Raw genomic sequence first — 27,547 nt, forward strand, 5'->3', positions numbered from 1 at the left:
AGGACTTTCATCTCGTCTTTGTTTTTACCAGGCTGGTCTTGTTCTCTTATTAAACAATTTATCAAAAACTGCAAGATCATATTTTGAGTCTCGACTTTCCTGTGGGCCATAGCCTCGTGAATACTTTCTGGTCTTTCCCCTGTTCTGATGAAATGATATATTCTGTCTAAATGTTCCCTCATTTCCGGTATGATAGTCAAATAGCTTGCAACTCGTCGTAGACGTACGGAATATAATATCATGTGATCTTCGCCTGGTACTGGGTCATATCTACAATCAGTAAGGTATTGTTTGAGGGCTGCGTATGTAGCCACTTTTGGCGTGCGCTGTAATGCTACGTCTCTTAGCGTCATTCGTTTTACTTGAGGCGGGGTGATAGGGATACCTCCCCCTGCTCCTCCTGAACTAGAATCGTCAACTAATACTGGATGTGCCGTCGCTGGTAATGTGACTGGTAAAGTAGGCATACGTAATGTGGGTTGGTCCTGGGTCACTGGTGGATTAAAAGGATTCCCGGGACCAGTGGCTGGAGGAACAGTAATTGCGTTATTAACAGGGTTTTGAGGTTGAGCAGGCGGAGGAGGACGCGGATTTGTATATTCTGGGACAGTGTCGTCTAAATAGGAAGAAAGGAAAATTTCAGCTGCGGTTGGTTTATGACGTAGCTTAGTCGGAATCAATGGTGGCGGTAAATTACAGGGGGTTTCCGGGGTCGCCTGAGGCAGGCCCTCGACGAGAAGGGGATACGTGCCTTTAATAAGGGCATTTCTTTGTCTGTCTAACTGTTCTGCTCTAACTCGTTCACCTTCTTCTAGTAATTCCCTTTCTTGGGCTTTTTCTGATGATTCCCTACTTAGTTCTGCTTTTCTGATTTCTTTTTCTGTTCTTTTATGCGATTCTTTACGCCACAATTCTATGGCATCTTTCTGGGATTGTCTGGCTTTCTTTTTCCATAATGCTTCCTCTACTCTCATGATGCATTCGGCATCCCAGGTTCCTGAAACAGGCCATCTATATTTCTCTTCCAGGTTTTTGGTATAATCTACCCATAAGTCTAAGTACAGTATGGCATCTAAGCCATGTTTATGATACGTGAAATGTCTGGGACTGTCCCTAGGTGGGACAGGAACTGATTCTTCGAGTATCCCTTTTCTGGTTCCTATCTGACGTAACTTTGAAAACAGAGGCATATTTGAACGTACTCGAACTTAAACACAATACACAATGAACACAGTAATGAATGGCAAAACAAATCATTCATACCACGACATCAAAAACACGTTAGAAACAGTTCGAACAGATACTACCTAGTACATTGAAAACATAATACTGGAAATCTCGAGAGACTATACTAGAAAACAGAATTACTGGATGCACTGCTAAAACAGTACAGAACATACCGGTCTCATAAAGAGACACGTCATACCGTATCCACCTAGGTGAACACGTCGGACCGGATCTGTGTACCCAAACCCGTCTGGACCGGGCACAAATTAATGAACCCGTCTAGATGCGTTCCCAGCAATGGTACTCACCGGGAAGCAAAACTGAAGGCGTCGGAAACTCGACTGGACTGGACTGGACTGCTACGACGTCTGGTTACTGCTACGCACTACGCATGCGCTTCGGGCTTCGGAAACAGGTGGGCCTCCGGATACCTCGGACCTTGCTCTCTCTGCTTGGGCTCTGGTCGGGACTCTCCGCCTTCCTCACCGCCTCGTCTGGATGCTGGACCGCAGTCTCCGTCTCCTCCGTGGGCCTGAGGGAGTTTAGCAGGAAAACCTGCAGGTGCACAGTAGGGGTCCGTCACGGCTGTAGAAGGGGTCAGGGGGCCTGCGTTAAATCGCCGGCGCGTGGGGAAGGGGCTCGTGCCTGTTCGGGTGCCATTATGTGGTAAATAAATAAATTACCGGTACTATTTTTCTATGCATTAAATGAAAAGGATAGCTCAATAAATGAGAGGCAGAGTCCGTGGTATCTGAGTCATACGGGCTTTAATTAAGTGGCTCGAGCCAATGGACATCGGGTTCCATCACCTGCTAAGGTTCAGGAAGGGACAATCTCAACATTTCATTAACATCATACAATATATATAGTAAAACCATACAGTTGCATTGAATACAGTAGGCGTAACAAGTGAAAAAGAAAGATAAGAACATATGGGCGTGAAAAGAAGGCGTGCACAGGGCGTGCACGTCGGTGTGTGATGTAGACGTCACAGAAGTGTCATAAGTGGGTGGACACATGGAGGGGGCTTCATGGGCAGCTGGAACCTTTAACCTACTGGTGCGCGCAAAACTAGTCATGACGTGTAACTGGGGAGAGCTGGGGGGGGGGCGCTGACTTCTAGCACTAGTAGAGGAGACTGAAGTCTGGGATGTCAGAACGACCTGTACCTATAGCGTATCTGATATCTTGTGTTTAGAGTACATGTTGCTTGATTCTAAAAGTCATCAGGGCAAAGGCTGCTTGTCACTAAAGGCTAGTGTATGCATATATTTCTTCATGTATTGCGTGAACTATGGATCTTCTATGGATACTAATTCAGTAAATCACTTTGCATGGAGACAAAAAGACTATACTGTAGATGGATATGTTTATCCTGTTCGTTAGCTAGGAATGTGAAGCCGGGGAGCTGAACAGATAACTGTAGGCATAACATATTCTTGGCAGGCAGGCCAGGCCGAGCCGGGCACCGCGTTGCTTGGCAGGAAGTAAGGAAAGGGTCAGGGATGCGGGCGGGGCTGTATCTCTCGGAGCGTTTCAGGAGGCTTGAGGCCTGGATCTCGTGTCCGGGCCCTGTGGAGCCCTAGAAACGGGTGCAACTCGATGATTTAACGTGCACAATGTAAAAACGTTGGCAACATAGGCCTAAAAGCCTAATTCACGTTGCTTCACGGAGGACTGGATAACTGACATACTAACGTTGGACGCAACTGTAAATGCGTCTTTATTATCGGCCATGGAGAGGAAATGCACAGCGATCATGCACATATATCACATGATGGGGAACACGTAGGGACACATAGCAGGGCAAAATTCAGTTTTCCTCAGTGTGATTAAGGGTTGCTCCTTTTCTCCAAAAAGCACGGTGGGCAATACACGTGCTTTTGAACTCGATTATTTTCCTGATAGGTAGCCAGTGGAGGTCTTTTAATTCAGATCTCACCGGTTGGCGACGAGAAATGCGCAGGAGGGTGCGGGCAGCACAGTTTTGAATTACCTGGAGTTTTTTAAGTGTTGATAGGGGAGCTCCCAGGTAGAGAGCGTTCCCGAAGTTCAACAGGGAAAGGATTAGGCTCTGGATCATGATCTGTCTTGCCTTGAAGGGGAGGAGCGGGAGGATCTTACGTGATCTAATGTGAGCGAAGCAGAGCCGGCGGCCGTCTCGCTAAAGCAGGGACTCAAGCCACGCCTCTGCCCCTTTCAAGAAAGGTTGCTAAAGCAGAAATTAACAGCATAATTCTTACCAGCACCATCGGAGACCGGTATCCGAGTCCAACAGCTTGATCAAGTCGATGAAAAAAAAAACAGGATTTCTGGAGGTAAGTTCACGGGTTATGTTCCACAGAATGTGGGCGTGGCCTGGAGGGTAGGGATGGGAGCAGGGGAATTTTTAGCTTGAGAATGTCTGCGGGGGACCTGTCACACTCATACATAAGGACTGTGACAGGGAGGCTTGACGAGAAAAGGAAGGCCCTTACATGTTAACGGTGCATATTATGTGGTAAATAAATAAATTATTACCTGATCTATTTTTGACAATAATCCATAAACGGTTAGCTCAATAAATAAGAGTCAAGATACGAGGTAGCTAGAGTATACAGGCTTTAATTAAGCATAAAGGACAAGAACAGGACAGCCTGTACGGGAATGGGAATGATGCGCATCGGGGGCAGGGACAGGATACAGGGGCAACTTTTAATAACAGAACATTAGTATATATAGTTAAACAAAATACATTACAGTCAATACAGTAGGCGTAGCAGTAGGCGGAGTTTGTAGCAGTCGCGAAAGATAAGGCATAAAGTGGGTGTAACAAGAGGCGTTATACAGGGCGGATACATAGACATGTGATGCAAACGTAACAGAATATGTCATAAACGGGGCGGAAACATGGAGGGGGCTACCTGGGCAGCTGGGACCTCTAACCTAGTGGTGCGCGCAAACTGGCAATGACGTGTTACTAGGGAGAACTGGGGGGCTATGACTTCTGCGCTAGAAGAGGAGACTAAAGTCTGGAGTGTCAGAGCGACATGTACCTAAAGCCTATCTAGTATCTCGTGTTTAGAGAACATGTTGATAGAATCCAAAAGTTATCAGAGTAAAGGCTAACAGACATTAAGACTGGTGCATACATAATCCTATATGTAGTGCGTGTGCGGGGAATATTCTATGAATATTAATACAGCATTTCTCTTACATGGAGACATAAAGGCTAGACCATGACGGAAACTATTGATGCGATTCAGTAGCTTAGGAATGCAGAGAAGGAGGGCTGGACTGATAACTAGAAACATAACATACTCTTGGCAGACTCGGAGGCAGAGCCAGGCCGAGCCGGGCACTGCGAAGCATGAAAGTAAGCTAAGGGTCAGGGATACAGGTGGGGGCTGTATCGCTCCTCGGAGAGGGTTCAGGAAACAGGAGCTGAATCTGAGTCCGGGCCCTTTTGAGGCCTAGAAACGGGGACTTTCAATGAATTAACGTGCACACTGTGAAACGTGGCAACGTAGCTTGACATAGGCCTGATATTCGTTGTATTCACGAAAACTGGAAACTGGCATACTAGAGATGGACACAACTATAATTGCGTCTTTAATCGATCAGAGGGGAATACATGCATATCGATCATGCACATATAACATAACATGGGGAACACGTAGGCACATACAACATGGCAAAATTTACTTTTCCACATTCCCTCCTTGTGCCCTACGTTTCCATCAGGAAACATCTATATTCATGATACCATCTATCATTTCATACAGCATCATTTGCTCGTCTCGAATTGTCTTGGAACGGGATTTAGGACTAGGAATACAAGAGGTAGCACAAATGCCGCAAATCGCAGGGCCACATTGTATACAGAGGCAGCAACTGAATATGATCATTACTGCAATACCTAGGAATGACAATACTTTCCATCCCCAGGCAGATATGATACTCCAGAGCCAACCGGACCATGTCCAGGTGCCTGGATTCTGGTGTAACTGATGGGCAATTTTATGAAGTCTGGTTATAGCTGAATAAACAGACGGCGCGTTATTAGGAATGAAAATGCAGCAACTAGATCCGATGACTCTACATGCTCCTCCTCTATCGGCCAGTATGACGTCAAGAACGAGACGATTTTGGAGCACGACAAATCTCATAGCAGATTGCTCTTCGGTTAAGTTACCTAGAGCAGAGGCAGTCTCATTCACTACTGCTTCAAGGGTTCTGGTTAATCTAGGGATTGACTTACTATTCTGGACAGGGCCTATAAAAAAAAAGAAACCTCTATTGAAATCTGTATACTGTTCTAGAGCAGTTTCAGTTTGATCGACAATTGGGGACTCAATCTCCCTTCTATGTCTGACGTGTACTAGATGTGTGTTTCTGTGATAATCAGATGGGGCTAGAAAAACTGGTGGCAGTAGGAAGGCAATATAACATGTTCCATCCCAATCGAGGGGCAGTCGAACATATGCGGTCTGACCACAAACAAAATAAGAATGACGTGAAGCTTTGAAAATAGATTTCCCACTGTCACTATACTCAACAGTAGTAGTACAATCACTATGTCCTACATGTACGGAACCATTATTTCTGACACATAATTCGCCTTTGACTGGTAGTACTGAAATAGCAGGTAAGTCTGGAGTAGTATCAGACTGAACATTCAGGACCATAAAATTCGAAGAATAATTACCTAAATTATAAACTTCATTTTCTAGATCTAACCCGGTTCTATGGGAGAGACCTTGCTTGTCTGGAAAACATGTTCTATTCAGAAGGGACATATCATTTGAGGATGACGTTAACATGGACCATGCTCCACACGAACCATTATGTGAGAACGGATAAGGAAAGAGTGGCAGAACTCCCTTCGGTGTCTGGAAAGGGGGGAGTCGACCACACACCCAACAATTAGTAGCATTGCTGGTCTGGTGTGAATAGTGTAACATTCTAATGAATGTATTATTTCTCATAGCAAGACGATAGGATAACTCGTGAGGAGGCAGATCACTAAATGTGTGCTCTACTGTGGCATTAGAAAACTTATTTACATGAGGAATTGGAAAACATAAATGCAATGCATAACTTGTGCAAGTAACCATCAAACTTAGAAACAATAGAAAACTTAGAAAAACGATACATCGGATAGAGTTTTGACTAACTCTCTCACTATGGGGGTCTATCTCATACATGTCAGATACCTGTCTAACCGTTTCACCCGAGGGGGACTTAGACAATTAAACTGGCTGACTTATTTTACTAGACCGGAGTTTTAATTTATACTCCTGCTGCGGAGTTTTCTCTAACAGAGGAACTTTCAATTCGGGATTTGTATTAATGTCTGATTTAGAGTCTGGTTTCAGGCAGTCTTTAGAGATGGAACAGTCCTTGGAAATGTTCTTGGCAAAAGTTTTATCACGGAGTCCATGAAATTTCTTGACATGCGACAGATGGACCCAACCCTTGCGGCCCTCCAACTTCACGGCCGTACGGGTGGTCAGAAGGACTAGTTTCGGTTCTTTCCAGCGAGGCTCCAGCGGACTTGAACGATCAAAATTCCGTACGAGAACTAGATCACCGGGAAGGACCTCGTGCGGTTTCACTTCAGTATTGTCTGGAAATGCGGCGGCAACCTGTGAACGACAAGAGTGTAGGGCAGACATCAAGGAAGCTAGGTAATCTGTCAACATATTACTGGAAACATCTGTAATACTGCGGGGTCTAGGTGTACCCCACATATTTGGGAGGCGGCCGAATACGACCTCATAAGGGGACAGACCTGATCTGGAATGTGCGACCATGCGCATAAAGAATAAAGCAACTGGCAGGGCAACTAGCCAGTCTACACCTTTCTCTTGACATATCTTGGCAATACGTATTTTCAAGGTCTGATTATGTCTCTCTACGAGACCGGCTGCTTCAGGATGGCGCACACAATGGAACTTCCACTGGTACCCTAACAAGAGGGAAACATGTTTCATGAGCTCAGATGAGAATGGCTGGCCGTTATCAGAATACACGACCCTAGGGAGTCCATAACGGGGGAAGAATTCACGAACCAACTGCTTGGCAGTGGTCGCTGCTGTGTAATCTGGAACTGGATAGGCTTCTGTCCACCTGGACAAAGCGCATACAACTACAAGAACATATTTGAAACCTCGACATCGCTCCATCTGAATATAATCCATCTGGAGGACTTCAAAAGGGTGGTCAGGGGGCTGGAATCCACCTTGTTCCACCGGGACACTTTTACCTGGATTGAATTGACAACATATCATACAAGTACGGACTTTCTGCTTGGCTGCAGCTCGTAAGTGCTTGTTAAACCAAAGGTTCTGTATACTATCTAACATGGCTTTTTCTCCTAGGTGTGCTGGACTATGTGCGGTATTGATAATGACTTGAACCATAGAGTCGGGGAGAAACCATGTGGCTTTTCCCTTCGTCAACCATCCCTGATCTGTCTGGACCCCTCCTTGTTCGGACCATTTCTTGATTTCTTCAGGAGTAGCATGTAACTGTATGTCTATGACATCTTGTGTAGGATCCTTAACTGTCATACAAGTAGTCTGTTCTGGAGTGGATGTCTGTGTCTTGTTAACTGGAATGTCTGGTGTCTGAGCTGTAAGCTTGGCTGTTCGATCTGCTAGATCATTACCTTGGGAAATAATGTCAGTAACTTTCGTGTGTGCTTTGCACTTCATGATAGCGATAGCTGTCGGTAAATGTATTGCATCTAACAGAGCTTGAATGAGGAGACCATGCTGAATCTTGGTTCCATGTGAAGTCATGAAACCTCTCTCCTGCCAGAGCACTCCGAAGTCGTGTACAACTCCGAATGCGTAACGTGAATCTGTATATATGTTTACTTTCAAGTTCTTGGCACGTATGCAGGCTTGGGTCAGAGCAACTAGCTCTGCTGCTTGAGCAGACAGGGTGTCAATACGGTGTGTTTCAATAACTTCAGTGTCAGTAGTCACTGCATACGCGGCTACTAGTTCTCCTGTACTAGTTCTCATACATGAACCATCCACATAAAGTGTCAGGTCGGAATTAGGTAATGCAATGTCTGTCAGGTCTTGTCTTGGCTTGGTCATAGTGTTAATGACTTCCACACAGTCATGTTTGACAGGATTTGAAGTAACTGACGGTAACAGAGTAGCAGGATTTAAAACGTTGCAGCGTCTGATTTCTATGTGTGGCTGGAACAGTGTCAGTTCATACCCTGTTAAACGTGCAATGGTCAAGTGCTGTGTCTGGGTTCGGTTTAAAAGAACCTCCACGGAGTGTGGAACTTGTACTGTCAGGGAGTGTCCTAATACTATGGAATCACTTTGTCTGATTGCTAGAGCTGTGGCTGCAACTGACTTGAGGCACGCAGGCAAAGCCTGGGCTACCGGATCTAATGTGCTCGAAAAATAAGCACAAGGCTTGTACTGTCCGGCTTGATCTTGTGTGAGAACAGATAATGCAGTACCATCACGTTCTGTGACGAAAAGTGTAAAAGGCTTACTGTAGTTCGGTGGAGCTAGAACAGGTGCTTGGCATAAGGCTTTCTTTAACTCATTAAAACTAAGTGTATGTTCAGATGTCCAAGGGAGGACAGTCGATACGGCTGCCTCCTGTGTCGTTAACTGTATCAGTGGCTTGGCTAGAAATGCATACTGAGGAATCCATTGTCTGCAGTAAGAAGTAAGGCCGATAAAAGCACGTACCTCCTTCTGTGTCTTGGGCTGTGGAAGACTCGCTATTAGCTGGATACGGTCTGGTGTCAACTGCCTACCCCACTTGGACAGTAAGTGGCCTAAGTAGATCACTTGCTGGACACAGAACTGGAGCTTCGAAGGGGACACCTTGTGCCCCATCTCGGCTAGGAAATACAGAACTGTAAGTGACGCTCGCTCGCAATCACGTTCAGAACGGGCTGTGATTAGTAGATCATCGACATACTGGAGCAGGGCAGTGTCAGTTGGCATGTGAATATTGTCTAGTTGTCTCTTAAGTGCTTGACTGTAAATACTAGGACTTTCTGTGAAACCTTGAGGAGCTCGTGTGAATTTATAGCTCCTTCCATTTAAACAAAAACCGAAAAGGTACTGGCTGTCTGGATGAATCGGAACACTGAAAAATGCATTCTTGAGGTCGATTACAGTAAAAAATACAGCTTCAGAATCAATAGCTGTCAACAGAGATGAAATATCTGGGACTACTGGATACTGGGGTATGATACATTTATTAAGTTCTCGAAGGTCAATCACTAATCGATATACTGGAGGTGCATTTGGATCAGTACGTTTCATGACTGGAATGATAGGAGAATTACATACATTGGAGTCAGTTTCTACAACCACTCCTTGAGCAATGAGCTCGTCAATAATTTTGGATAAGGCTGCTACAGCCTCAGGTGGCAATCTGTACTGTCTGATTCGTGGCAAGACTATACCTTGCTTGAGAGTCACACGATGGGGTGTGATTTGCATAAAACCTACATCAGTTGGACCTTGCGCCCATAAATGCTGCGGTACATTGGCCAATCTTGGATCAAAATCTCGTAATACATAGTGACCTTTAAAATCCCTTAAAAACAAGCGTATTCCTTCTGGGGAACAGCAAATAACTGCACCTAATTCTTTCAGTGTTTTAATGCCTAACAAATTTTCTGGACATGACTTCGTAAGTAACAAATCAGTAGTTCGGGACAATGGACCAACTTCTAGAGTAACTGGCTTTGATATCTCGTTTACAATAGGCTTTCCTGAAAATCCAAGGGAAACATTTCTAGAGCCTGAGAGCGGAGCCCCTGGAACCTCGTCATGACTGATAGTAGTCCTACTTGCCCCTGTATCAATCAGAAACTTTCTGTCTTTCCCCAATACTTGACTATGTACATAGGGACCCTCTTGATCTACAGGTATCTCGATGAGAGGCAAGCCTACCTCCCTCTCTAGGCTGTTTCATGAATATGGTTGATACTCTGGATACTCTGTCTGGGCATACTGGCACATCTGCTGTGTAACATGCTGTGTTGCAGCAATAGGCTGCGGTGCTGGAACTGTCTGTTGTGCATTCTGTGGTGGCTGAGAAGTCTGTGAAACTTGTTCTTGTCTAGGCGGACGTGGTCTTTCTTTAGTTTTACCAGTGGCTATGTTGTGTTTCAGAACTGCACACTCGTTTATAAAATGACCTGGCTGTTTACAATAATTGCATGTCCCTTTAACGGGAGCTGTAGGATGACTGACTTGATTCGGACCCCTCTTCTGACTGTCTTGTGGAACAGATTGTGCAACTAGTACTTTCATTTTCGTGTCTTTCATACGTCTCCTTTCGTGTTCTTGCTCTTCCCTGATTCTATTCTGGTGATACTGGAGCATCTGGAGCATCTGGGACGGGGTACTAGCTTGCCAAGTACTTTCGACTTTCAGAACTCGATTTTTAACTTGTGGGCTTGAATTCTCGACTAGTTTAGTAACAAAAAGATGAGGGTATGACTCGCTACCTGTCTTCAAACCACTGTTGATAATAAAACATTTCTCGAATCTAGAATAAAAATCACTAGTATCTTCATCCTGTTTCTGTTTGCATGCTGAGATTGCATCCCAATCTTCCTTTTTCGTGGCTAATAACCTTGGCAAAACCTGAATCAATAACTCTGGTAATTCTTTACATTTGTCCCCAAGACCGGTACCTGGTACTCGTATTTTATCTTCAGCTTCTAGAGCTGTCCAATCAATATTTTTCTCTCCCACCTCCCATTCTTTTTCCTTGAGTTTTTCATATACCCCTGCGGGCAACAGGACCTTTAACATTTTAATAATATCTGGATACGTGTATTCTCCCATACGGAGCATGTCTTTTAATTCTCGATGGAACCCTGCTGGATCTTTGTCGTGACAGGGAATTAATTTCTTCATCTCTAAGAGTTCCATCTTTGTAATAGGGGTGTAAACAAATACTCGTTGCATTTCACCATCCGGTGTCCTAACTGGATGTACTTCTCGTAACGGATTCTGTCTATCTATGTAAAATGGTTTACTTTCTGGAGGTGAGACGTGAACAAAATGCTGATTCAGAAACGTTCTATATTTGTGGCGTTGTTCTAGAATGACACTAATTAAATCGGTACCTAAACCTTTCCATTTATACTGGAGTAACTCGTTCAGAACATCATGTAACGGACCTGGATCAGAATGCTGTCCCTCATATAATGTAATGAGGTGCTGGATCATATACATACCCACCAGTCGCTGCTCGGCTGGGGGCAGTTTCAGAAACATTTGTGCCACTATTTCGTCTGGAAAAGTGGTAGAATCAGTAATCCATCGGATTGCTGATCGGGCTAGTTCTTGTTCATGCATAGTACTGAGTTCACCATAACCGATACGTGATTTCAGAATGTGATCGGTAGCTTGAAATACTTGTTCTAGAGAACCTTGTTCTGGTGCTAGAAGATGAAAGACTTTCTTGTGTTCCGGACATGAATGTCGGTCTGGAAACCTAGATTTACCTACATACGCTATTCTGGCGGTATTCTCGTCTTCTACTTCTTCGGTATCAGAGTTACTTTCTTTCTCGCTTACTTGTGCTTTACGATTGTCGTGTAACCTTATTATTTCCTTGCGAATTTTCTTGTACATACTCTCTATACTACTGAGTGTCTTGTGTCTACCCTCGGCTATATTATCACTCCACCTTGTCAGGACTTTCATTTCGGTCGGATCTTTAGTCGGACAATCTTGTTCCCTTACTAAACAATTGATTAAAAACTTTAATAGCATGAGCTGGGTCTCAGCTTTCCTAAGAGACATAATTTCGCCAATACTTTCTGGATCTTCTCCTGTACGGATGAAGCGATATATTCTGTCTAGATCTTCTTTCATATTCGGTAGGGTGTCCAAATACTCGGTCACCCGTCTTATACGCAATGAATATATAACCATATTATCATCGCCTGGGACTGGATCATAACGGCATTCGGTAAGAGCTCGTCTGATATCTGCGACGGACTGATATTTGGGCGTACGCTGTAACGCACGTTCATGTAACTCGACTAACGTTACACGTTTGTGTGGCGGCGGGGTACCAGGAGGACCTCCTCCCGCGGCCCCTAAACTAGAATCGTCGACTGATACTCTTCGTGCTGGCAGAGTGACCGAAGTAGCGGGAACTTGTATTATGGGCTGGACCGGGGGTACCGTAACGGGTGCCCCGGTGGCTGGAAGAACAGGAATTACATTATTTACAGGAGCTGGCGGAGCAGGATTCGCATATTCTGGGACTGTGTCGTCCAAATAGGACGAGAGAAAAATATCAGCTGCGGTCGGTTTGTGACGTAGCTTAATCGGAACTAATGGCGGCGGGAAATTACATGGTGCTTCCGGGGTTGCTTTTGGCAAGCCCTCGGCAAGAAGAGGATACATACCCTTAATGAGGGCATTTCTCTGTCTGTCTGACTGTTCGGCTTTAACTCGTTCACCTACTTCGATTAATTCCCTTTCTTGGGCTCTTTCTGAGGATTCTCTACTTAATTCTGACTTTCTGATTTCCTTTTCTGTTCTTTTATGGGATTCTTTGCGCCATAACTCGATGGCATCTTTCTGGGACTGTCTGGCTTTCTTTTTCCATAATGCTTCTTCTACTCGCATGATGCACTCGGCATCCCACGTACCTGATACGGGCCATCTATACTTTTCCTCTAATTGTTTGGTGTATTCCACCCATAAATCTAGATATAATATGGCACTTATGCCATGCTTTTGATACATAAAATGACCTGGACTGTCCCTAGGCGGGACAGGAACTGCTTCTTCGAGCAGACCTTTTCTAGTTTTTAACTGACGTAACCTTGAGAACAGAGGCATGACTGGACTGGAGTCTAGACACAATACAATACACAATGAACACAATAATAACTGTAATACGAATCATTCATACCACGACATTGAAAACACATGGAATGACATTTAGAATAACAGTTCGGACAAAATACTACCTGGAATATTGAAAACAGAATACATGAATTTCTCGAGAACAGAACTGACTAGAGCAGAAACTAGAATGACTGGATGCACTGCTAAAACAGTACGAAACTTACCGGTCTCATAAAGAGACACGTCAGGACCCGCATCCACCTAAGTGGACACTTCGTGTTGGATCTGTGTACCCAAACCCACGGACCAGAGACAATTCAATTGACCCTGTCTAGATACTACCCCAGCAACGGTACTCACCGGGCAGCAAGAACGAAAGGCCTCGGACTGGACTGGACTGCTACGACGACGGACGGACGAACTTCGGGCTTCAGTTACAGGTGGGCCTCTGGATACCTCGGACCTTGGACTCTCGGCTTGGGCTCTGGTCGGGACTCGCCGCGTTCCTCCACCGCCTCGTCTGGACGCTGGACCGCAACCTCCGTCTCCTCCGTGGGCCTGAGGGATACTTGAAGCAGAAATATCTGCACGTGCACGGTATGGTTCCGTCACGGCTGCAGAGGATCAGGGGGCCTGCGTGGCTTCTCCGGCGCGTGGGGAAAGGGCAAGTCCCTATTCGGGCGCCATTATGTGGTAAATAAATAAATTATTACCTGATCTATTTTTGACAATAATCCATAAACGGTTAGCTCAATAAATATGAGTCAAGATACGAGGTAGCTAGAGTATACAGGCTTTAATTAAGCATAAAGGACAAGAACAGGACAGCCTGTATGGGAATGGGAATGATGCGCATCGGGGGCAGGGACAGGATACAGGGGCAACTTTTAATAACAGAACATTAGTATATATAGTTAAACAAAATACATTACAGTCAATACAGTAGGCGTAGCAGTAGGCAGAGTTTGTAGCAGTCGCGAAAGATAAGGCATAAAGTGGGTGTAACAAGAGGCGTTATACAGGGCGGATACATAGACATGTGATGCAAACGTAACAGAATATGTCATAAACGGGGCGGAAACATGGAGGGGGCTACCTGGGCAGCTGGGACCTCTAACCTAGTGGTGCGCGCAAACTGGCAATGACGTTTTACTAGGGAGAACTGGGGGGCTATGACTTCTGCGCTAGAAGAGGAGACTAAAGTCTGGAGTGTCAGAGCGACATGTACCTAAAGCCTATCTAGTATCTCGTGTTTAGAGAACATGTTGATAGAATCCAAAAGTTATCAGAGTAAAGGCTAACAGACATTAAGACTGGTGCATACATAATCCTATATGTAGTGCGTGTGCGGGGAATATTCTATGAATATTAATACAGCATTTCTCTTACATGGAGACATAAAGGCTAGACCATGACGGAAACTATTGATGCGATTCAGTAGCTTAGGAATGCAGAGAAGGAGGGCTGGACTGATAACTAGAAACATAACATACTCTTGGCAGACTCGGAGGCAGAGCCAGGCCGAGCCGGGCACTGCGAAGCATGAAAGTAAGCTAAGGGTCAGGGATACAGGTGGGGGCTGTATCGCTCCTCGGAGAGGGTTCAGGAAACAGGAGCTGAATCTGAGTCCGGGCCCTTTTGAGGCCTAGAAACGGGGACTTTCAATGAATTAACGTGCACACTGTGAAACGTGGCAACGTAGCTTGACATAGGCCTGATATTCGTTGTATTCACGAAAACTGGAAACTGGCATACTAGAGATGGACACAACTATAATTGCGTCTTTAATCGATCAGAGGGGAATACATGCATATCGATCATGCACATATAACATAACATGGGGAACACGTAGGCACATACAACATGGCAAAATTTACTTTTCCACACATAGTAGCCGGAGATGTGGACGTGGGGGTTCGAACATGGTATGATTAATCTTCTACCTGTGAACTCAAGAAGAACTAAGGAGAAAGGTAAAATAAAAATATTGTGGGTCTGCAGTTGTTGTCGTAAGACATTCCAGAAAGCATCCATTGCGCTGGAGTCTGTTAATGTGCTCACTGTGGTCGAATAGTCAGTAGGTGTTTGTCTAGGCAATCCCAGAAAGACCTATGACCAGAGAAAAGGTTTTTGTTACCCACATGATATCGTCACATATGTGGATGTGGGAGCCCCAGGCATATCAAGTTAGTTTATTAACCTGTTACCAGAAAGAGAGGATTTTTTAACTCCAGTAGCGTGCATTAGATCGAGGAACAGGTGGCGTTGTTTGCTAACAGAGATTCATGCAGGTGAGACATGAAAGCCCAAATATATTAGTGTGTGGTTCCATGAAACAGTTAATTGGTTGATATCTGTAGTGTAGTGACATATATCATCCCAGTAAGTGTTAAAGTGTTTTCAACCATGTATGATGCAGAGATCGCCTGCATCTGATTGAATGGGTTGGCAAATTAGGGTTGTAAGAGTCCCTGATGGACAAGGAGGTGTTTTACCAAATTCTACCCACTTGTCCCCAGACATAGGAGACTGGTTTAAATCAGTTTGAGGCATACCGGCTCCAGGAGGGGTCGTTACTCTGTACCAGCACAGCACCACTGGGTTCCTGACGTTGTGGCCGCCCCCGCCGCTGTGCAGCGCCATCGCACGGCCGCGGAGCATAGCGGACCTCAACTCCCAGCGTGCCTAGCAGTTTTCCACCGCCCACTTCCTGCTCAAGCGCCAGGAGGCGCAACAAAAGGCAGCAGCACCCGGTGAGGTGCGGGGATCATTTTGAGGCATACCGGCTCCAGGAGGGGTCGTTACTCTGTACCAGCACAGCACCACTGGGTTCCTGACGTTGTGGCCGCCCCCGCCGCTGTGCAGCGCCATCGCACGGCCGCGGAGCGGAGCGGACCACAACTCCCAGCGTGCCTAGCAGTTTTCCACCGCCCACTTCCTGCTCAAGCGCCAGGAGGCGCAACAAAAGGCAGCAGCACCCGGTGAGGTGCGGGGATCATTTTGAGGCATACCGGCTCCAGGAGGGGTCGTTACTCTGTACCAGCACAGCACCACTGGGTTCCTGACGTTGTGGCCGCCCCCGCCGCTGTGCAGCGCCATCGCACGGCCGCGGAGCGGAGCGGACCACAACTCCCAGCGTGCCTAGCAGTTTTCCACCGCCCACTTCCTGCTCAAGCGCCAGGAGGCGCAACAAAAGGCAGCAGCACCCGGTGAGGTGCGGGGATCATTTTGAGGCATACCGGCTCCAGGAGGGGTCGTTACTCTGTACCAGCACAGCACCACTGGGTTCCTGACGTTGTGGCCGCCCCCGCCGCTGTGCAGCGCCATCGCACGGCCGCGGAGCGGAGCGGACCACAACTCCCAGCGTGCCTAGCAGTTTTCCACCGCCCACTTCCTGCTCAAGCGCCAGGAGGCGCAACAAAAGGCAGCAGCACCCGGTGAGGTGCGGGGATCATTTTGATGCATACCGGCTCCAGGAATGGTCGTTACTCTGTACCAGCACAGCACCACTGGGTTCCTGACGTTGTGGCCGCCCCCGCCGCTGTGCAGCGCCATCGCACGGCCGCGGAGCGGAGCGGACCACAACTCCCAGCGTGCCTAGCAGTTTTCCACCGCCCACTTCCTGCTCAAGCGCCAGGAGGCGCAACAAAAGGCAGCAGCACCCGGTGAGGTGCGGGGATCATTTTGAGGCATACCGGCTCCAGGAGGGGTCGTTACTCTGTACCAGCACAGCACCACTGGGTTCCTGACGTTGTGGCCGCCCCCGCCGCTGTGCAGCGCCATCGCACGGCCGCGGAGCGGACCACAACTCCCAGCGTGCCTAGCAGTTTTCCACCGCCCACTTCCTGCTCAAGCGCCAGGAGGCGCAACAAAAGGCAGCAGCACCCGGTGAGGTGCGGGGATCATTTTGAGGCATACCGGCTCCAGGAGGGGTCGTTACTCTGTACCAGCACAGCACCACTGGGTTCCTGACGTTGTGGCCGCCCCCGCCGCTGTGCAGCGCCATCGCACGGCCGCGGAGCGGAGCGGACCACAACTCCCAGCGTGCCTAGCAGTTTTCCACCGCCCACTTCCTGCTCAAGCGCCAGGAGGCGCAACAAAAGGCAACAGCCCCCTCCGCCTCGCGGACGCGCGTGGGCGGCGCCGGGCGGAGCCCGGGCAGAGGGCGGGCCGTCTGTGGCCGTCCGGGGACGACAGGGGACGGGACGGGCATCCCCCCCTCGATTTGCACACCGGACAATGGGTAAGCGCAAACTACAAACTTCTGTTAAGGGGGGTACAACTAAGGCTAAAATTGCGCGAAAAACCCCTGCATCTTCAAACATTATGTCGTTCCTGACCTCAGCTGTCGGTAAACTAAACCAGGAAATTGCTGATAAAGAACGCGAACTAGGCTTGGACCCCATATCATCGGATAGTCAAACTTTGCTTACATTGTCTAGACAACCAATCCCTTTGGACCCGGTAATTCTGGTTGAAAAGGTACCTATTACTAGGTTACCAGATACAGATATAGACAATATATTGGTACAAGAAGGTGCGGATGGAAGAGTGATCGATAGCCAAGGTGAACACTCTTCTCATGACTGTACCCAGGAACCTGAGCCTGAACCCCAGGTTAGCAAGCGCACTTATACACAAAGGACACATGGTGCACAGCGTTGTAAGCTACAAAATTCCCCATTGAGTGCCCTAGAATCCTCCATCAAGGACATGGTGGAGAAGGTCCTGGTTGACAAACTTGAAGGGGTACTCATACAAATCTCCACAGACATTATTGATACTTTAAGGGATTGTGTTTCCGATATTCTAAAGAAATGTGACAGGATAAATAAATTTGTAATTTCTCTCGAGAAAGATCCTCGGTGTCCACCACCCAAAATCACCCTACAATCCCCTTCTAAACCTCAGAGGCAATCCCAATCCCCTATGGAACAGGGAAGTACCGTACTAGCCAATCCCCAGCTTCCACCTGCATCACTACTAGGGTTAATTGGTCATGGAACGGGGGAAGGGGTCAGCACAATTATCCCTAAACAGCCCTCTGCACCCAAACCCTGCCTACCACAGACAATGCCTCTGGCATCTACCCAAGATGGGTTTAACCCAGCAGGGCCTAGAAGATCTCGCCCAAGACCACCAGTTCACCTCCCACCAGAAGCTACACCGTTTGTTGCAATTTTGGTGAATATTCCAGTATTAAAAACAGGGGAATTTTAGTCAAATGCCTCAGTGCTGGACAATATAAAAACATGGTGCAATGCTAACTGTACTGGCCCTAACAATATCTCTGAATACATCCAGACAGGTAGACGTGTGGATTGGGTGGGATATACAAAGAAGAAATTCTCTGGGGATTGTCTAATTGTCAACTTTAACAGACCCCATGAGGCATCCCGCTTATTCTGGGATGCAACCGAGATTAGAGAGGATAGAATAAGAGCAGTCCCCCTAGGATTCTTCTACCCACCACCAGCATCACCAAAAAATCCCCCTGAAAGGGCAAGTTGCAATGTTCTCCCAACTAAAACTCACCGTATTAGCCCTTGGGCAACACAAACAACTGGTATGTTACCTAAAATCCATGGAAACCAGGGTTGTGAATCAAGTAATGGTCTGGAGTTATCAAATATGTTTTCAGCACTTTCAAATCTGGAGGAAATTGATTGACTAGTTTCTTATGATAGTATTACTGACCCATTGCCTATAATCAATAGTAACGTGAGGGGTTCTATTGTTAACCTAATGAGCTGGAATATTGCAGGACTCCGCTCTAAAAGGGAAGATATAAATTGGTTGAATATATTGAAAAAGTATGATGTGATAGCGCTGCAGGAGACATGGGATATGGACTGTGATTTTTGGATAGATGGGTATACATCCTAGTTCCTTGCTGCACAACCCTCAAACTCTGGTCGCAATAAAGGAGGTTTACAATTTTTATTGTCAGTTAAAATGAATGGAACTGCGAAAGCAATAAACACGTTATCCCACAATTTTCTAGCTTTGGAAGTCACATTGACTAATAATTCTAAATGCGTTTACATTAACTTTTATAACGCTACCCAAGGCTCTGGCGATATCGAAAATCTCATTTCTCTGAATATGTTTTTGTGTAATTTTAAAGAGAGTCAAACCGCCCCGACATATTTTATATTGTTGGGAGATTTTAATGTACATTTATGCCAACAAAGCTGTCATTTAATAGATAGTCTGAATGTAGACATGTTCCAACCCCCACACTTTGAACATTCTGTTAAAGGGTCGACCCTAGAAGATCTGCTTCTTGAAAATGAACTTTACGAACCAGAGTTCTTTGATAGTAAAGAAAGGGTCTCAACCTATAGTGCTAGGGATTGCAACACTATCATTGATTATATATTTATTTCACCAGTTATGTTGCAGAATGTTATCTTTTATAATGCTATACATTCCACATATAGTGACCACAACCCGGTTGTGTTGAACATGGAGGATAATATTTTATTTTTGTTTAATAAAAACTCTGAATTAGATATCGCTGTTGATATCACTGCAAAGGATCAAGGGAGACGGGTGAAATGGAGTAAAGTTATACCTGAGGAATTCCTTTACTCCCTAAACGAGAAAGTGGGCAGCGACATTAATGTTTGTAGGGAGCCATTGAGACACAAAGGGAATATAATTGGGTCCTTTGAAGCCATCTGCCGCCAGGTGGCAGATGACCTAAAATGTAAATCCACAAACAGAGAGAGAAAGGTTGAGGGGTGGTTTAATAATGCATGCTCCAAATCACATCGAGTACTCCATAAAGCACTGAAAAAGGTACCTCGTGATAGAGTGGAGGTGGCAAGGCTTAGGAAGCAGTACAATCAGGATATCCAAGTAAGGAAAAAGGAAATTAAGAAACAGGCGTGGGACAATTTGTATGAAAAAGCTACCCTAAGGGATAGCGCAAAGTTCTGGGCCATTGTCAATACACCTCTGTTCAATGGGAAAGAAAATGCGCCACTGGAGTTAAATATTCCTGAGAAGGATTGGTTGGACCACTTCCAAAAAATTTATGGCAGCAACATCGACCTAGGACCTCCTAATTTAACACCGATCGACATTCAAGCCCCCCTTCTAAGTTTTACTATTAAAGAGGTACAGAGTGCTATCGAGGGCATGTCATCACAGAAGGCCCCTGGGCCAGATGGCGTACCCGCAGATATGTACAAAACAAACTCAGCAATGTGGTCAGTTGTACTTACTAATGTTTTTAATGTAGTTGGTATAGACAAGATAAGACCTCCAACTACCTGGTCACAGGCTGTCATCATCCCCATATTTAAGAAGGGTCAAAGGGGGGACCCTAGATGCTACAGACCAATATCTCTGCTAGATTCCTCATTTAAAATCTTGGGCAAAATAATACTAGAGAGAATCTCAGCTTGGACCACCGATAAAAACATCTTGTGTGAAGCCCAGTATGGGTTTAGATCTGCCAGAGGTACAGAAGATCAATGCCTTAATTTGCACCTTATACTGAGCAAATACACTGTAGCTTCAGGGGGGAAGATGTACTTGGCCTTCATGGACTTGTCCACAGCTTTTGACCTAGTTAACAGGTCAAAGCTGTGGACAATACTCCTTGAAAAGGGACTGGATCGTGCTCTTGTGGATTTTTTGGCGCGACTCCACAGTGATTTAAGGGCAACTATCCGCATGACCCAAGAAGGGAACTGTACCTCTTTTTTTAAATCGGGAAGGGGAGTGCGCCAAGGGTGCATTTTGGCACCTATGCTCTTCTCCCTTTATATTAACTCCCTTGGTGAGTCCCTAAAAACTGCCTCTGCAGATGTGCCCTGCATGGGTGGTTCCGTGACGCCGGTACTTTTATATGCCGACGACACGGTACTGATGTCAAGGACCCCGAGGGGTCTTCAACATTTACTTAATACTTTTGGGGCTTTTATGCAAGATCTGGATTTGGTGATTAATGTAGGAAAGTCGCATGTCATGGCTGTGGGTAACTCTAAAAGTAACATTAGAACCCTGACCTGTAATGATGCCGTACTTACTAAGGTTAAAACCTTTACATATCTAGGAGTGGTGTTCGACGAGAAAGGGACATGGGCACCACAAATCCAGAACAAGACCGCTGCTGTAAAACGATCATCTGCTGCTATATTGGGGTTCGCCAAACGTCTTGGCGGCAAACCACCAGAGGCTATATTATCCATATACAAAGCCAAAACCATGGCAATAGCCAGATATGGAGCCTCTATTTGGGGATATAAGAACACAACCCATATCCAAAGGGCAGAGAATATTTTTCTGCGATCTGTTCTGGGCTTACCAAAATCTACACCTGCTCACTCAGTACATATGGAACTAGGGGTAGGTTATATTGAAGACATGTTGTCTTTTGCACCACTAAGGGCTTGGATTAAAACTTGGCTTAATCCCAATTTAACATTAAATCACACGATTATTAAAGATTGTATGGGGCGGGATCGTGTGGCAGAGATTGAGTGGCTTTCATACATCAAGAAAATAGCACAATACCTGGGCCGCCCTAATTTATATACTAACCCTGAAGGCCTACAAAAAGATGACATTAGTTGGGCAAAACGGGAATATATAAAGAAAAGAGAAGCCGAAAGAGAAACACGCGAAATCATGAAGCCGACCGTGAGGTCACATTTTTTGACAATAACATCTTTAGCCATTGAACCATACTTGGCGGTAGTAAACAAACCTTTCCATCGGTGGCTTCTCACTAAATTTCGCTTTAATCAGTCTCACTTCTTGTTGGGTGAATATAATAAATGGTGTAAACCCCATGAGAACGCCCCCTGCAAGTGTGACGATTTCTCAGACCAGGATTCTACCCACTTTTTCTTTTTTTGTCCTTTTTTCTGAATTGCAAGAGAGAAATATATTAAGCCAATATTAAAAGATCTAAAGTTTACCCAAGTCAAACCGGCCTTTCTGTTTTTACAGTTAATGGAAACACCTCTAACTATGTATGGGGTAGCAAATTTTCTCACAATGTCCATTAGGTCTCGTCGAAATATACCTCAGACACTGATTAATTGACCTAGCCTTTGTCAAAAATTGTACACCCAGTCGGGGTATCACTGTTAAATGATTGTATTATAGGTTTGTAAATATTATTGTAATTAGATCACTGAACAAACCCATATCACAAACAGTAAAAATGAAATGTAATTTGGTAGGAAAACACAGACAGTGCAAGTATGACGATAAGTATTTTAATTTTTCTAAAACTTTTGTAAATATGAAATTTGTAAATATGGAATTTGTATTTGTACATAATGTATCTTGTTTTTTAAGCACTCCAATGATCAACTACGAATGTATAGCATACTTTTGTGATTTTAACTTAATCGAATAAAGTGTTTTTTGACTCTGACTCTGATTGAATCTACTTTGTTCGACCTGACCCTCTCTGCAGGATCACCCCAAAACTTTTAACCTTTACCCGTCACATTTTGCTGAATTCATTTTGTTGGCTTTAGGACTCTGTGCACTTTACCACAGCTAACCAGCGCTAAAGTGCATGTGCTCACACTCCTAAATAAGATAAAATTGGCTTATACCTAATTGGTACATTTAATTTCCTCATAAGTCCCTTGCAGAGTGGTATAGCATATACCCAGGACCTGTAAATTAAATGTTGCTAGTGGTCCTGCAGCACTTATTGTGCCACCCACTTAAGTAGCCACCTTAAAACATGTCCCATGCCTGCCATTGCAACCTTAATGCAGTTTTAAACTGACAATTTGACTTGGCAAGATAACACCCTTGCCCAATCTTAAATTCCACTTTTATTGCATATAGGTCACCCCTAAGGTAGGGTCTAGGTAGCCCATATGTCAGAGTGCATTGTAATTAAATGGTTTGACATGCACTTCTAAGTTTTACATGTCCTGGTAGTGAAAAACATTTACATTTGTTTTTCACTCCTGTGAGGTCTACCTGTCCCATAGGATAACATTGGGTTACCTTATTATAAGTACTAACTTTTGATTGGGGATAGATACGCATTTCATGTATGGTATCTATGAAATTATAATTGAAAATCCCTCTTAATGGTGTAGTCAGATTTTACATTAAAATTTTGAAACTGCCACTTTTAGAAAGTTGTTTGAAACTAACAAGGTAACCCGATGAGTAGCTAAGGACCCCGGGTATCAATTATATCTTTCAACAACGGTCCTTAGGGAAACAATATATACATTAACAAATGAAACATAGCCCGTAATAGGTACTATATTTATGCAATGTCCAGCCGGACAAGGAATTGAATGTGCATGATAATATCGTTAAATAAGGTTTGAACAGGGACAACAATAGAGCGGGATGCAGTCCTGCATCCAGTAGAAAAAGAAAAAATACAGACAAAATAGGAACAAAAAGATTTTCAGCCAAAACAAAAAATGGCAGCTAGGTTAAATCAGTTCAGTTCAAAGACTTTATTCGGTTATAAAACATTGATAACCATAAAAGTACATAAAAACACATATTGAAACACAATTTGTACGATATGAGACAGTTAAAATATATATAGATTATTAAAACACATGGGCTCTGTACAATTAGAAAGAACAAACTTTAAAACATTATCGATTTCCTTAAATAAAAAGCATTTCTAAGGAATATGGAGACAGATGCTACCGTGAATATATCTTCTAGTTTCCGGATTGCCAGAAAGGCTGGGGGGCATTGTCTGAGGTTCATATATTTTAAAATTGGTTTGATCCACCTTTCCCTGGGTACTGAATAAAACTTACAAAAAAATGAAATGTGGATATCCGATTGAGTGGATATATCATCACAGGGACATTTGCATATACCGTATGACCAGTCGTTGTTAGTAGGAAAGCTCAATGTTCTCAAAAGAATCCCAAATCTAAAACGTATCAACAAAAACCTTTCATGTTCCGTCAGTCGCAAAGTTAGGTATGGTTGTATGGCCTGCGAAATTAAAGTCAAGCTAGGTTACATCATAAAATGAACAAGCTATCCGCAATAGCGATCACACTCAATTGAACACAATGATTATGCGTGGGGCTATTGAAGCGGTTGACGACGTTTGATCCCATGCACAAAGGATAGTGGGATCATCATCAGGACTATTTGATTAATTGCCTGAATGTACACACAATGCCTGTAAAGAAGGAAAGGGAGAGAAAAAGATGGAAAAAACCTGTAATAAGCTGAGAGGAAGGAAGCTTAATTGCAGTCAGCCAGCAGCACACCTGATTGAAAAGGGTGTGACTATGACTAAAGAATGACACATGTGAGGCGCAAGGCACAGGGCAACCCTAAAAGGTCCGTGGTGCGGCTAGGTTGAGGCCGGAGTGTGATTGGGAGTGATATAAAGCAGTGGTCGGAAATCAGGATGGCAAGTATTAGTGAAAGGTGAAAGTACAACGGTGTGTCTGGATAGCAAAGACGTGAGACTTGCATCTGTATTAAACGAATACAAGAAATTGCAATCGGTGATGGCTCAGGAGCACGGGCATCATGTACATCAAAGAATAAAGTGCTTAAATGAGAGCCTGTTAAAAATAACACGAGCATACACCACTAGGGGAATGAGGTGGGAAAAGGCGCTACGAACCAAAATCGACCGAATTCTACAAAGCACAATCCTCCTGGCATCTGGAAGAATGCTTTTATCCAAGAATTAAATTGCGGCTAATACGATGGCTCTGAAAAATATAAGGAGACAGGAAGCCGCAGGGTGAATAACACGATGTGCTAGTGCAGGATGGTAGACGCGGTGAAAAAAGGCATAGAAAATTACCTGGTCTACGCGGAAGGCCACGATCAATTAAATAAGATGAGCCGGGCAATATTGCTGGTAGTGCAGGGGGTTGCAGGCTAAAGACAGGAACGGAACTGTTGGGCCGTTTTTTCTATCGGGTCTCTCTGGAAGGAAAGGATTGAGTACAAGGCACGAGGTGCCCGGTGATCCGGCCATTACTTTAGTGATGAGTAAGGGGCTAGCGTGGTGAGACTTACCGATGAAGCTGGCAGCAGGATTAAGTGAATGAGAGTGATTATGACTCTCTCACATTGTTATTTGTGAAGTAGGTCGACATGTTTCAGCCCTTGTGGGCCAATCGGTCAGTCGGGCTTTCTTCAGGACCAATGTGTAGAGTGTGGAGAGGCCAAAGGCGTCTCTCGGTGTGAAAAGCAATACAGGTATTTCCTAGTATGCTAGTTTTTCAGTTACGAAGCGTCATACATTATGGCTCCTTAAAGGTCTCTAGGTACCTGTAATAAAAAACATATATACTAGACAAGGGGATGAGGGGCGGATTTACATTCAACTGGTAAACTGGTTGAATTCACCAGGAAAATTTTCCGCTAATTATAGCGTAGCAACTAAAAAATAGCAATACTTTAACTGTATAGTGGTATAGTTTTGATTTTCATACACACCACTGTTTCATGTCCTTCATGCCACTTTCATAAGGATTGTGAGCCATCAGGTTTCATGGCGTTGTTTTAAAACTTAGCCGTTCGTCCATCCATTCATATTCAATGCTTCTGGTTTGTATCATTGTTGGTAAATAACGAATATGTGGTTGTTATCTCGCTCAGAAATATCATTCGTAATACATGCATTCTCAATGTGAATCGTCACTCGCTAAAGCATTTCAATCAGCGTGCCCATTCGTATACCTTAATTTGTTGCGTATACATCGTTTTCAAAAACAGTGACTCGTACAAAGCAGGCAGGCTTACCTTAAGAAATTGAGTAAAGCATTTAAAAGTACCAAACAGTGAAAAAGTCAAAAATACAACACAAAACACCCCACTTTATAAAAATAGAGAGTCATTTAATGAACAAAATGACAACAATCCAACAAGAGGAACTGAGAATATGAATTCTTAAAGTTTAAAATAAAAATTGTGTAAAAAAGTGGAAACCACCAACCATGGGCAACTAGTCATGCTGCATGGGGACATGTGTAAGGCTGACCTTATTGCCACCTGGGTTGGTTACACAGGTTGGCTTGGTGCTGCTCTGAAAGTTGCCTTTACACTTAGAATATTTCAGAAAAGGGGAGAGTCTTCAGCAGGGTAAGGCTGCAGACTGGATCCGAAGACGGGCTCATCGACGATGAGTTGAAAGACAAGGCTCCGAGTGGGAAAAGTGCAGGGTTTTTGCTCAGAAAATCATTGCGCTCGATTGGATGCTGCTCGGCGCTGAGCTTGGTGAAGATTTCGACCTTTGGACATAGAATTTTTTTTCCGAAGTTGGATTTCCTCATCAGATCAAGGCTGAAGACTAAAGTTGAAGAGGGTTTGAAGTCATTGAATGCAGGTTGGAATCAGGCCAGCTGAAATGGAATTGCTGCTGCAGAGAGAATATAGAAATAGCTGCTGCAAAGTCGGGCTCAACAGTGATGCACTTTCAGTGGATCAGCTGTCAAGTTGGTCCGGGTTCCTCGATGGTTCTCTAGGCAAAAAGTTAGCAAAACATTTCTAAGTCCCAGATCTTTAAGTTTAGGCAGAAAGGGTACCCACAGACACCAGCCATGATTTCCAGAACCTCAGGAACTTTCTCCAAACTAAGCCATCAGCATGATCCATAGCAGGTCCAAATGAAACTGTTCAGCTGGGTTTGTTCAGGAAAATGGGCCTTTTGCGGAGTTTGGTAACTGTATCTTAACATTAAGTCAGTCAACTGATCCCTGGATTCCAGCTCTTTGACCTGGGTACTTGTGGGAGCAGGTAGAGCTCTAGGAGTTCTTCTGACAGATCTCCACAGGTTCAGTAGTGTTCCTCAGAGGGTTCCGAGGTGTGCTACATTTTGTGCCTTGGCACAAGCCTGTGGGTGGGCAACTCCTTGCACCTACTTAACCAATACAGAGAAAGTTTCCAGGAGTAACCTCACCCACATTTGCAACAGTTCCTATGCGCCATACTGCAAACAAAACCTCACAGTGCCCTTCTCTACCAAAAATAAAGATGGTAGAACCTTTCTACCCTTGTGTAGGGCACCTGTGCCCACCCTAAGAGTATGGCCAGGGAAATGGTATTGTATTGTATTGTAATTGCATTTATATAGCGCTTACTACCCCTGACGAGGCGTCGAAGCGCTTTTTTGGCAAGTAGCACGCTACTCTGGGACCCATAGAGCATTATTTATTTATTCTATTTTTTTGCAGAGTTTTTATATAGCGCGAACTAGACCCGAACCGAATCAGGTATCAGAGCGCTTTATATAGCACCAGTTACGTTACATGAGGACGGACACACATTCATTTTAGGCACGGGGAGATTAAGTGATTTGCCCAGAATCACAGGAGGTTTTTGGCGTCGTTACCGAGACTCGAACCCAGATCCCCAGGTCCGAGGTCGAGCGCCCTAGCTGTTAGGCCAACTCCTGAATTAGTATAGTGAACCATGCAAGTACATTTTAAGTGGTGGATAGGTTAGTCAGTTAATTG

The sequence above is a fragment of the Lissotriton helveticus genome, chromosome 8 (genome assembly GCF_964261635.1).
Source record: "Lissotriton helveticus chromosome 8, aLisHel1.1, whole genome shotgun sequence".
Taxonomy (NCBI): Eukaryota; Metazoa; Chordata; class Amphibia; order Caudata; family Salamandridae; genus Lissotriton; species Lissotriton helveticus.